This window comes from Lissotriton vulgaris, chromosome 5 (assembly GCF_964263255.1).
Source record: "Lissotriton vulgaris chromosome 5, aLisVul1.2, whole genome shotgun sequence".
NCBI classification, from domain to species: Eukaryota; Metazoa; Chordata; class Amphibia; order Caudata; family Salamandridae; genus Lissotriton; species Lissotriton vulgaris.
The window spans coordinates 1,058,631,214-1,058,644,820 of NC_141693.1; the positions used below are offsets into that span (position 1 = coordinate 1,058,631,214).

General features: G+C 43.2%; 1 protein-coding gene across 4 annotated transcripts in view; it reads left to right on the forward strand.

Annotated features, from left to right (window-relative positions):
- PDCD11 (programmed cell death 11) overlaps window positions 1–13,607 on the forward strand; it is a 640,465-nt gene that overhangs the window by 233 nt on the left and 626,625 nt on the right. The window lies entirely within an intron of this gene.

The following is a 13,607-nucleotide window of genomic DNA, read 5'->3' on the forward strand; positions in this document are numbered from 1 at the left end:
CTTTATGGCAAAAGTTTTCAAACATTTTTGTTCTGAACCCCTCTAAACAAAATGTTTTGAATTTGGGACCCCTAAGAAACATTATGACAATGTTTGGTTAAGCGGGAAGAACAGGACTTAGCGCAGGAATGAGTTTTCAGATCATTACATGGACTCTTGACCTGTAGCACAAAATGCACAGTATTTGTTAGACTTATACAAGAGCAAATACATCGAACAAAAACTTACATTAACCACAAATCAGAGTCTCCAAAATTGGAGCGTTGTGAGCCACACACACTCCTGGGCATGCAATGCCAGCTACTGAACTGATGATACCTGCAGCCGTGATAGCCTGTCTCCTCTGCCTCTTTCATTGCTCTTCTTTCACCCCTTGCCCCAAAGACGGACAGTACTATTTGTGAGGTAGTCCTGTAAAGTAGACTCGAAAGGTAACTTAAGGATATATTGGAGAGCAAGCCAGTTACACCCAATGTCCAGTGGTTTCACCTCCAACTGTCAGTACCTGCTCGCTTACATTACCACGTTCCAGAACCCGTGGCCTCATGTTACTATAATACAGGTAACCTATATGCCACAAGTGGGCCCCTTGGACACCTGGGTCACAGTGGTAATGCACCTGCTGCATTAATGATAGCTACTTCTTGCGAAAGGGGAGTCTCTTCTGACATGTTAAAAAACATAAGCCCCCATCTTGCCCTACCCATTATCTGAGGCCCAAACTAAGGTGTTCCCTCTGTTTCAATATTCTTCTTCCTGGGGCTCTTGCTCCCAGGTGCAAAGCTACGCTGGCTCAGCAACGATGAGTTGGGCCCAAGTGCAAGGAAGGATAGTTAAAAAAAACATAATTGAGTTTGTCAGTCCTTCGTACACCTGGGTTCCAATGCCACTGCAGCATCTGTCTCCTCTTCTCACTACTGTGGGACATCCCTCCTAGGCTGGAGGCCCAAAGCAGATTGCTTACCCCTTTGTGTTGGAATAAAAGCTCCACATCTCAACTTAGAATATTGCTTTTCTAACGGAGTGACAAAGCGGTACCATCGCCTGATTGCTGTTGCTGTTCTCTAGCCCACTGCTCGCGGCCCCCGCTTCGCGGGAGCCGCTCGAGTTCATCATTGAAAAGGACTGACTGACAACCTGAGGCGCCGAGTGGAGTCTTCCCACCACTGCGGGACTGCGAGGACCAGCGGGCGCTGCGCCTGTATACTCGCCGAAGCTGGTCCTCTTCCCGCCCCACCTCCCGCTATATATTTGACTAAGTCTGACGCGCACGCGTCAAAGCGCGGGGCTATGCCCGGGCAAAGGGCAGGCCCTCTGAGGCCCTCAGAGGCCAAAGAAGGCTGTGCTGTGCCCACCCCTCTTAAAAAGTTTTTATTTCAAAGTTTACTTGTTAGCCTGTGACTGTTTTATCACGTTTTACTGTTTCTAGTGGCACCCTTGTGACCTTCTTAGTCTCATTTGAAATGACGGCCAAAAAGCTTAGGTCTGGAAGACTATTGGTTGGGAGGTCGTGTTCCAAAACAAAATCGAACCCCCTTCGAAACAACGACAATCATGTTGTACAACTTAAGGGTACCTGTCAGTTATTCAATCTCTGGGAGCGGGGAAAAAATAGAGCATTAACTGTTGAATCTACCCATGATGACTCTGTAAAAACTCTCTTTTCTCGGATGGGATTGAATACTGAGGTTTCGGTGTATGAGAATAATATAGAAACGGGGGTCACCTCTCCAGCCACAGTAACAGAAGGCTTGGTTTCATTGATTAATCATATGTCTCCTATCACACATAATTTAAAGGAACAAAATAATAGTTTTCCTCTTCCACTTCAATCCCCCCCAGAAGCTATTTTACAAACAGAGGGGGTGTTAGATCATGTCCCACTCTCTAAAACTAGTGAGCCCCCATCCGAAATACATGAAGCAAACCTCTCACCACCTAGAGAAGGGTATAATAATGACCCAGCCTTTTCTGATTTGGATTTGGACCTTTGTAGAAGATATATCGAGGTTGACACCGATAAGATAAGGGATCTACAAAAAAACTCCTATAACACCAGTTCCACCTGTTCTCCATCTCTATAGCAGTACTCCCTCGAATATCTCCCAGTTAAATACCTCAACGAGCTCTAACTTTAACTCCTTGGACGCTGATGACGAGCTCAGCTCATCATGATGTACACCTCCATACACTCATGACGAGCTGAGCTCGTCATGAACAATGGGATTTAAAAAAATTCAGCATTGATGATGAATTTCCTAAGCATTGATGTGGTTAATATAACAAGTAGTGATGCTAAGGTTCCTCCCAGATTGGATAAACCAGTCTCCGACTGCCTAGCCTCTCTTGAACACTTGCTCTCTTCCATAGTAGTAGTATTAGAGAAATTTGTTGGGTGCTCTGATTGTGTTTTGGAAACAGTAACCCAAATACTGAAGGTTTTGTTACACAATAAATTTGAGAAGAAATCCAGTCCAATTTTAGATGCTGTGGGAGAAGACCCTGTAGAGCAGAAAATCTTTGAGCAAGATAATGGGTCTCCCACCACTTTCCATCTATCCAATGATAGGGAACAACTAGTCCCCCCCCCCCCCTGAAAATCCCTATCTCAAATTGTGTAGTTGATATAGTTCCAGTAGTAGAGGTTTTACACAAAATGGGGTCAAAAAATGATCTAGAACTACCTCTGATAGTAGAGGATCAGTATGAAATGGACCCTAAGGTGGATAAAGAACTATTTCCAATTTTTAATAAACAGCTTTGTGTGGGTGACATGGAGGTTCAGGAACAAGAAAGCGATAGAAAAAGGGAGAATTTAGGGAGAGTTAAAAGGAATGGGACAAAAAAGAGAAGACAAATTAGAAGAATTGAAAAGAACAGACAGAGAAAAATCCTTTGGAGAGCAAATTTGGAAATGATCTCAAATCAACAATCACATCAGGCCTCCCTTTTGGTATCAAAGAATGCAAGTGAGGAAGGAAAAATAGCTGCGGATACTTCAACCCCCGCAGCACAGAGCTTACAGACCTCTGACTCTCTACCCCTTATTTCCAGCCCTCCAGGTGAGCCCCCTATGGCAAATGGGGATTTGTTAATCCCAATTCCCCGAAAAAATGAGATCATTTCTATTGGCCCTGTATCTTCCGCTCTCAATCCTTTGGCAAGTCCCTACTCCGCTAAAAGGGAAGGAGTGGTGGTTTGTCAAAAGCCCCCTGAAATCCCCATGGAGGAGAACGTTGATACCCTTATTCTCGATTTCCTCCCCCTTTTTGATGCTGATTGTACTCTAAATAGATCATTACTTCTTAAATATTTCCAGGAATCGGTAAAATTAAAATTGCTGCAATCGGCAGATAGACCTAATACAGATTCTGAAGACAGAGGGTAGAAACTTAAAGAGGGTAACATTCTACTCCAAATTAGTGGTCAATCTAATTTTACAACGGTCTGAAGAATTTCAGAGTAGAGGGATTGATGTTTTGCGTGTTTGGGGGAATCTCCTCTCTGTCAGACCTTCTAAGTCTTCAAGGCCTTTAGGGTCTACTCTATCCCTCCTGCAGGTAGCACCTGGAAATGTACAACATTCCGGCGGTTTCGATGATTTTAAAATTTGCTTATCAAAAGATCATCGTCTTGTATCTTACCCTAATCCTCTTATACCCTCCCCTCAGGATAAAGTCATAGATGAAACCCTCCGCTGGAATTGGTTACCAGGTGTTCTCTCGAAGAAATTGACTATTGAGTACCCGCTAAATCCTCATCTTTAGCAATGATATATTGCTACTATCCAGGAATTGTGCTGGGTTAAAGAATTGTCCCGAAAAAAATAAATTCCTTATGTCTTTAAAAGCCAGTGTGATCTGTCTCCCGGAGACTTGGTGCTCAGAGAAACTTCAAATAGGAAGGGACTATTTTGTTCTAGAAGGTTACGCTGTTCCCACCAGGAGAGGCCACGCTAAGGGGGGAATTGCATGTCTGTTATCCAATCGGATAAAATGGAATTTTTCCCACTACTTGGATTCTTGTAACCTTTTCAAAGCTATAACGCTATTTGGCCAGGACAATGTCGAGGTGTCTAAACCCCTAGTGCTGATTAACGCCTATATTCCCACTGAAGCTAGCTTTAACGAAACTTTAAAAAAGGTCTTTGTCTATATTCAGAGTCTTAGGGAGAAATCTCCTTCCCCTAATATAATTTTAGTAGGGGATTTGAATTGCAAAATCTCGAACTTAAGCACAAGCCTGTTTCGCGATAAATATAAAGAAGAATCATTTCAGATCCCCCAAGCTCTCCTTCCCGAGAAGATAAAAACAAACAAGCGAGGGAAGATACTTCTTAAAGAACTGTCCGTTATGGATGGGATTATATCGAACGGAAGGCTCCCTTCTGATTCCCCTGCACATTTTACTCACAAATCTTATCAGGGAGATTCTATATTAGATTATGTGATAGTTGAGAATTCCACCTTTGCCCTATTAAAGGATCTTAGGGTTATTGAAACGGTTTTTAGCGACCATAAACTACTTTCTTTCTCTATGAATATAAATCCTCCCAAATCTGACCAATGGTCTCTTAATGGCGACCTGGTAAGTTTTGGAGCGAAATCAGGAAGATGTTATTGGAACACAAAAGCAGAACAAGATCTGGAGAGAGTTCTTGATGCTGCAATTGACGATCTTGCTATGTGGCATGGTTTTGAAATTGCGTGTTTCCAAGATCTTATGAAACTAGTGATATCGGTAGCTAAAAAAACAATTAAGAAAAGGTGCTTTGCAATACCCTCTTGTCCCCTACGTTTACTTAATATAGAAATAAATAAGTTAGTAAGGGAGCAATATCTGTGTAAATCGGCAGAAGGATCACGCAGAGTAACTTTATTAAAAAGAAGGAGGAAAAGGCAACAAGTAAAATTACGGAAAGAAGGGGAGGATATCATTTGGATAAAACTAAGAGAGGCAGCCTTCAAAGGAGAAATGAGACAGTTTTGGTCCCTCATAGGTGAGGGGCGTGGATCAAGAACTAGACTGCTTCCTATCCCCATTGAAGAACAATCATGGGTGGATTATGTCACAACCCTCTATGCAAATAATGAGGTAGGGGTTTCCCCAATACGTTTTAAAGAGAGTGATCAGCTTTTGGCCCCTTTATCTGAAAAGGACATTGAAACAGCTATAAAAGAAATGCGTTCATCTGGGGCAATGGGGCCGGATGAACTTCCCATCTCCGTTCTAAAGCAAAGCGGCATGAAATGGAGCAAATTGTTATGCCCTGTGTTTAACACTTGTTTCTCTAGCGGAAAGATTCTCCCCTCGTGGAAAGGGAGTATCTTAGTGCCTCTTTTTAAAAAGGGAGACCGACTATCTCCCAAAAACTATCGCCAAATTGCCCTCTTGGATGCAATTGGCAAAGTGTTTGCAAGATGTCTTTTGAAACAAATCAATGATTGGGTGGACCAAGCAAATGTACTTCCCCTAGAACAGACGGGATTCCAAAAGAATCATGGTACCTTGGATAACTTAACCGCTCTCCAAGTAATAACTGATAAATATATCGGGGTCCGAGGAGGGGGGGGTCTATGCGGCCTTTATTGATTTCTCCACGGCCTTCGATAAAGTTGACCGTCCTTTCCTGTGGAAGAAACTATTTACTATGGGTATGCCAGCTAGGATGTTGAATCTAATTCGGGAACTCCACTCTGATACCTGGTGTAGAGTATTGCTGGGTGGAGAGAGAGGCCTATCCCAAGCAATTCCTACAGCAAATGGTCTTAAACAGGGTTGTTTATTGGCTCCTTTGTTGTTTTCTCTTTATGTTTGTGACCTACCCCAGATTTTATCCCTAAGCGAAGGAATTGCTCCCACTTTAGGGGACAACCCGGTTGTATGCTTAATGTATGCAGATGATATCCTCCTCTTGGACCTTACTCCGAAAGGACTAAATAATCGTCTGCATGCATTGCATCTATTCGCTGACTCACACCATTTGAAAATTATCATGTCCAAAAGCAAGGTAATGTGTATTACAGGGAAGAGAAAAACGAAATCCGGAAACTTCAGTTGGTTTTTAGGTAACGAGAAACTAGAAACTGTAAAATCGTATGTTTTTTCCTGGGGAAAATAGTATGTAGCAACTTGAGTGCCAAGCCACACATAGACAATAACATTAGGAAAGCCAAGACCCAGGGAAATGGACTGAGTGCTCTTTATAAGGCTACTGGCAGAAGACATTTTGCCCATCTGTTAGAGGCCTTTCGAGCCAAAATTCCAGCTTCCCTGCTCTACGGCATCGAGCTAATAGATTTGAGTCAATGGGGTTTCCTAGATACTATCGAGGGTAGTCTCTTGCGTCATTTATTGTCGGTCAATAATGCTTGTAGAGAGGAATCCCTCAGGCTTGAATTGGGCATACGAGGTAGCTGGGTTCAGGCCCTGGCAGGAGTTATACGTTGGGTCTTCCACCTAGCCAAGGGTAAATTGTCTACTTTAAGATCTCTGATTAAAAAGGAATTACTGGGTCCCATGAAGGAATATTCTTCACTTTTAAAGAACTTTAGAAGGGCTGTCACTTTATTAGAATTGGAGGAATCAACTCTCTTTTCATTAACGCCACATCAGCTAAAGCCGTCATTAAAACGGGCAACTTGGGAGTTAAGTTTTAGAAGGGATAGAGATGTCCTTATCACAAAGAAAGGTGTCACTGAGGTTGTCAACTCTTACTTATTAAAAAATATACAACCTTATGCATCCAGGACCCTTCCTCGCGGCTTACGCTGTTTTTGGTTCCTCCTTAGACATGATCTTCTCCCTCTAAACAAATTACTAGCTAGATGGCATGGTGGTTCCGACAAATGTAATTTATGTAGCAATGACAACTCAATTCTGGATATTGCCCATATCCTTTTTATATGCCCTGCCCTAATGGTCCACCGTCGAAAGTGGGTGAGACCTATATGTTTACAGTTAAGCATTTCCTCTGCTAAATCTTTACGTGATGCCACTTTCAACTCTCCCAATGAAATGTTTTGTTTCAGAATTTTTAACTTTTTAAAAGGTTTTCTAGAATTATATTAACAGATATGATTCTCATTTTCTGTTTTTTTGTATAAATGGAAGGTACCTTGTGGATTCTATGTTTTTGCAATTTCTGTTGTTAGATATGTTTTGTTTATATGTGGATCTCAATCGAGTTTCAAATCATATTCAAATAAAATTGATTGAATCTCAACTCCCTGTTGCTTGGGACTGGTTCCCTACGCTGAATCCTAATGCTAGCTAGGAAAATGGCCTCCCACTCCATTTTCCCTTTTGTGGTACTAAGACATATTTGGGTTGCAGTGGCCTCTCACACCAATGACCCAGTGCCATTGCATCTGCTGCACTGATGGTTGTGATGGCCCTTTAAAAAGAAAAAAATATGAACCCACATATCTCACTCCCTTCCCTGGGGCATCGCTCTGAAGAAGCTGTCTCTGTCCATTTATAAACAAAAAATATCCCCCACATAGTGCCCCTCCTCTGTGCCATCTCTTTGATGCTATCCATTAATCTCACTTCTTTCCTGTTTTTCCTGTGCCATTATTCTGAGGCCCTGGGGTCCAGATGATCAGGGTTCTCAGGACTAAAAATTTCCTCTCACTATGGCGAGCTGATTAGGTCTCGCCTGTCGATGCGCATGCGCATCGAGCTTGCGAGACTATGGGGGCTTAAGCAGTCTTTAACCAACTTGCAAGGAATCGTGGCGATTCCTTGCAGTGCCCGTGAAATTCAAGCTCAATGCGCATGCGCATTGAGCTTAAAAGCGCTTGCACATGCCCCCAGCCGCCTGCCTTGCATGTATTTTCCCTCAGGCGCACTCCTCCCACACCCCCGCTACGCCCCCTCCCTGCCGTGTCGCATTTCTTCAGTTCCCTCAGCCGCACTCAAGGCCCCTGCTGCTTTCACACCCTCTCCCCGCTCCGCCCCCTCCCCTGCCCGCTGTGTCGCATTTCTCCTCCCCCCTCCCCTTCTCTGCCTGTTTCAGCCTTCTTTCCTTTCCGTCCATTTCGCTTCCTCGCTCTTTATTTTCCCTCTGCTCTTTCCTTTATTCTGCATTTCTCCTTCCCCCTCCCCTTCTCTGCCTGTTTCAGCCTTCTTTCCTTTCCGTCCATTTCTCTTCCTCGCTCTTTATTTTCCCTCTGCTCTTTCCTTTATTCTTTTTCTCTTTCCTTTCAGATTCCGTTTCTTTCCTTCCCCAGTTTGTTTCTTTTTTCCTGTTCCATTTTAAACCTATTTAACAATTCTTCCCTTACTCATCGTTTGTTCGATCCGTGTGACTTTGCCGACTTACACCTCCCCTCCCTACTTTCTGCCCTGGCCCCTCCCCCTCTCCTTGAGGTGAGCTCGGCATCACCCTCGCTCATAGCCTCAAATCCATCACCCTGCTTCCATTATGCACACCCCGAGCACGTCCTTCGAAACACATTTTCATTCTGTCCATTCCTATGCATCATTCATTTATCACGCAGACACCTCTCAGATCCGTTTCAAAGCCAAACTGCAACTTTCTTGCATTTCAGTTCTAAATGATTTTGTAACGCAGGGCTGCATACCTAAACTGAATGTGTAGTTCTACAGAATTATGTAGTGCACACTAATTATCTTATTTAGATGAACATTTCTTTTGATACATTCTTTTAACTGCCAAATGTCATGGGGATTTCACAGAAGAATACAACACAGTATGTTTTGCAGCATGTCCAAGTGCAAAGCAAAGATGCACTGTCGTCATGCCCCCTAATCCGAAATTGCATTAATAACTTACTTTAGCACATTAAAAAAAAAAAGCTCACAGTAGCATTAGAAAAATAAAGAAATCGGATTCGTTTCTTTTTGTTTAGCGCAGAGGAAACACCATATAGATGTTGCCCTTTCGTTTCTGAAAGGAACACTGGCATAGCGCCTGGTTGCCTCCTCCCTCTTTTACACGCAGCCGGTGAAGGACCAGGGCAGCTGATGGCTGTTTTACAGGGGCCTAGACTGGAGGGGTTTGGGGGAGGGGTTGAGTAGGAGGTGCATACTCTAACCTGCCCAAGACATCTGCAAACCGTGATTCCACACAATGGTGAGTGGCTTTAAAATCACTCGGACCCTCATATCACATTGGGGAACGAAATATAAAAATGTGCATACTCTAACCTGCCCAAGACATCTGCAAACCGTGATTCCACACCATGGTGAGTGGCTTTAAAATCACTCGGACCCTCATATCACATTGAGGAGCGAAATATAAAAATTACGAGTACACCAAATCAAAAGGAACTGTTTGGGTCCAGGTTCAACATCATGCCAAGATTGATGTTAATCTGTAGAGCTATTCTAGCTATATTATATCGCTAAATCTTAAAAATGAACTGACATTTTTGTCAGCCCCACATTTGCCCTTCTTAACCAAATATGCCCTAAATATAAGAAATGGACTTTGGTACCGATGCAATTTTTCCACAAAGATTCGTGAAGATTTGTCAACAGGGTTATTGGTATTACAGAATGTATTTTCTTTAGACTAACTAACACTACAGTTTTTGTATTGATCAACATTTCATACTGTTAATAAATCCATCCCATTCACAGGCTTAATAGTGTTTTGTAAATCAGCAAAACCTACCTCTCCGCCCATACTCATGTATTTTTTTAAAAGCTTGACTTTGCAGTTCTCATGTTTATACAAGCATGAAATGAGAAGCACATCTCTGCGCATTCTGCTTCTACAAACAGCTATTTTTAAAATATTGTACAAGGAACACTTTGGAAAATCCTTTAAAGTCGAACAGGCATTGAAAGCAAAAAAGCAAGGAAAACATAATGTGCTGCAATTACCACCACCACCACATCCACCGCATCTACCTCCACTGCATCCACCACCACATCCACCATCACCTCCACATCCACCATCACCTCCACATCCACCACCACATCCACATCCACCGCCACATCCACCGCCACATCCACATCCACAACCATATCCACCACATCCACAACCATATCCACCACATCCACCGCATCCACCACCACCGCATCCACCACCGCATCCACCACCACATGCACCACACCCAACACCACCACATCCACCACACCCAACACCACCACACCCAACACCACATCCACCACACCCACCACCACATCCACCACATCCTCCACCACATCCAACACATCCACCACCACATCCAACACATCCACCACCGCATCCACCACCACCACATCCATCACATCCACATCCACCATGACATCCACATCCACCATGACATCCACATCCACCATGACATCCACCGCCACATCCACCACATGCACCACCACCGCATCCACCACCACATCCACCACACCCACCACCACCGCATCCACCACCACATCCACCACCACCACATCCACCACCACATACACCACCACATCCAACACATCCACCACCACTTCTACCACCACATCCACCACCACCACCACCGCATCCACCACCACCACCGCATCCACCACCACCGCATCCACCACCACCGCATCCACCACCACCCCCACATCCACCACCTCATCCACCACCACACCCACCATCACTTCCACCACCACATCCACCACCACTTTCACCACATCCACCACCACCACATCCACCACCACATCCACCACCACATCCACCACCACCATATCTGTGTGTGTGTGTGTGTGTGTGTGTGTGTGTGTGTGTGTGTGTGTGTGTGTGTGTGTGTGTGTGTGTGTGTGTGTGTGTGTGTGTGTGCAAATGCAATGTTCTTCAATTTTCGTCACAATAAAATACACTGAACATAATCTTCACAAAAGTTATTTACAAACGTTTAAGCTATTGCCATTATAAATTACAATACATTTTATTTAAGTATTAATTATTTACAAAATTAAAAGCCATTGTTATTTGTAATATCAATACATCTAAGTCACGTAAATACAACACACATTGCATTACAAATGCTATAGGTGTCACATTTGCGAAAGTTAAAACTATTGACATTGTAACTGACAAAGCTATTAATTTTGCTATTTTCAAAACCAACACATAAATAAAAAAAGTGTCATTTACAATACCAATCGCACAAACTTTCCTAATGCGAGACCTATTGCATTTCCAATGCTTGTTTTTAGCTTGGAACTTTCCGGGGCTTACTAGTCCTTTGTGTGGAGGGACTACTACACAAAAAGATATGAGCAGCGCTTATTTCTCCGTGCCTTTCTAATTAAGGCATGAGGTTGCAACACTTCTGTATATGCAGCGCAGCACGCCCTCTTAGGAAAAAAACCTGGGATTACCTTTGAATGTTTCATTCTGCAAAAAGCTACTGTCTGAATAAAGCCGTTGGCTGTGGCAGAGTCAGGAAGTGTTACTTTTTCTTGTGTACTGTCTCTATGGGCTGGCTGGCGCTATGTGTGGAATGTGTCAGACTAGCTTCTCCTTTGGAGATAAATTGAACTTCAAGGTTCTGTGCCAGATAATTCTAGCTTAAAGTCCAGGATGGCTGCAACACTGTAATGCTACTCGTTTCAAATAAAACATGGTTTGCATTAATTTGCTGGTTTATTTCTCAGCCCTAGCTGGCTTTGAATCTGACTCTTTACTATTCAACTACTCGCACCTTGTTATCAACTACTCGCCTCTTGGTTATCTGAAACTTTTCAGGGGTTAACCATGTCTGGGATATCAATAAATCGTTTCAAGAGTGGGGATTCCAGAGCCGGCTGAGCCTAAATAAGGCTTCCTTCCATTCCCTCTCTGTTATACTCAAGCAGGATCAGTGCTGGCTCAATAAGAGTTAACAGGTATGAACAGATGAAGAACCAAACTATGCCCAATGTGAGCAGTGCACAGAAACTGTACAGGCATGAGAAAAACAGGGCAAATATATGTACATATGGGTGTGGTGCAAGGCTGGAACCTAGCTCAGGCCAAATGTTCTGCTCTGCCCTTAGCCTTTCACTGTATTTCAACTGCTGATTTAGGTGAGAAGACACAACAATATTGACATTTAAATAGTGCTCTGTCCACCGTTAAAGGAACTTTTTAAAAAAGATTATATATGTCAGTTTGATTTAATACAAGGGTGTCTAGTAATTGCTTTAAGAAGGCAGGATCCAGAATACTGAAAATCTAGCATGAATTCAGCCCTCCTGCCCTAATTTAGACACCCTTGATTTGACACGTAGTCACTGTATTTATTTAACTCTGGTTACCATTTATTTCCTGATAAAACTGAACAAAAAAGCAGTGGGGTTAAACATAATAGAAAAGATGATTTCAATCCAGTGGCTGAACTGTTTCAGACTCAACTCCTCATTCACGTGATCTTAGTACATCTTTGCCGGCATACCTACCTCTAAAGCTAGGGTATGATCTTAAGTCACCTGGGCAGGATAGGAGCTGAGCAACAGACATCAGCTGTTGTAATGTCATACACTGAAGGGGGAGGTGCTGTGCATAAGTGCTCTTTGCAGATAGGAGTTGCACTGTAGATAACAATGCTGGCTCGGATGGTAGGTGTGCAGCTTGAATGAGTTGTACCTGGCAGAACATTGAGCTTTTTGTTTCTACTATTGTCTTAGCAAGCAGCATGAGTTGTGCCAGGTGCCGGCTGTGCAGAATCTGAGCTGTGCGAGAGGAATAATCTGGGTTGGAAGAGAGAACTGTGTCCTACAAGAGCTGTGTAGAGCAGGCACTGTGTAGGTTATGAGCTGCGTTTTAATCATATAAACCACACAGATGTTGACCTGCTGATCAGGTTGATTGCTGATGTTCCCTGACCTTAACCTCAAGCCTTGCTCAGCATCTATCATTAAAAGTTCTCTTGAAAGGACAAGTTGGGAGGTCCATGAAATGAATTTCCCTTGACAATTGTGGAGACTCCACTAGCTTAATCCAATGTAGAGAATTCTTGTACAATCCCATGGCAATCACAAAACGTTCTTCTTAGAGAAAGAAAGACTTATTTGCCCCTCTTTCACATACTTGGAGATTCCACACAAGACTAGGTCAGGGAGGATACCCAACTAAGCCCAGGGAGTCAGATCAACTGATCTATGTTTGGGGGTCAAGAGTATGGTCTGCATGGTGTGTTAGCAAATCAATATTTTTGCTATGAATGAGGCTGGCAACTGGTGATGCAGTCAGTTGAGATGTGTTGACAAAAGCATGTTATAGTCCCACAGAAAACGTAGTGCTGGCTGCATTTTTAGTGTGTTTACTGCTGCACTTTGAGCACTAGTGAAGTAACTGTCAAGGCAGCTAAGCACTCCATGGACATCATTTTTGTCTTCAATTAGTTGAATAGTTATTGATGAAAACATGCAGTAATCGGAAGCTATCCAAATGTGGTGGCTCAGCCTTCCATCCCTCAAGAAATCAGTACATTTCGTTTTAAATTGGTTCATAGGAACACCAGTTTTCAGAGCTTCTTAAAAACAGCAGATCTAAAAGTTAAGTGCCTGAACCTTTGCACTGAGGTGTTCTTTCACTACCTGTGTTTGGGGGTATTTGTGTGTATCTAAGTTTTATCCTGGAAAGTCCCAACTACATATAAAACACATTTCTCAGGTAAGGACGTTAGTGACAAATTCAGTTTTTC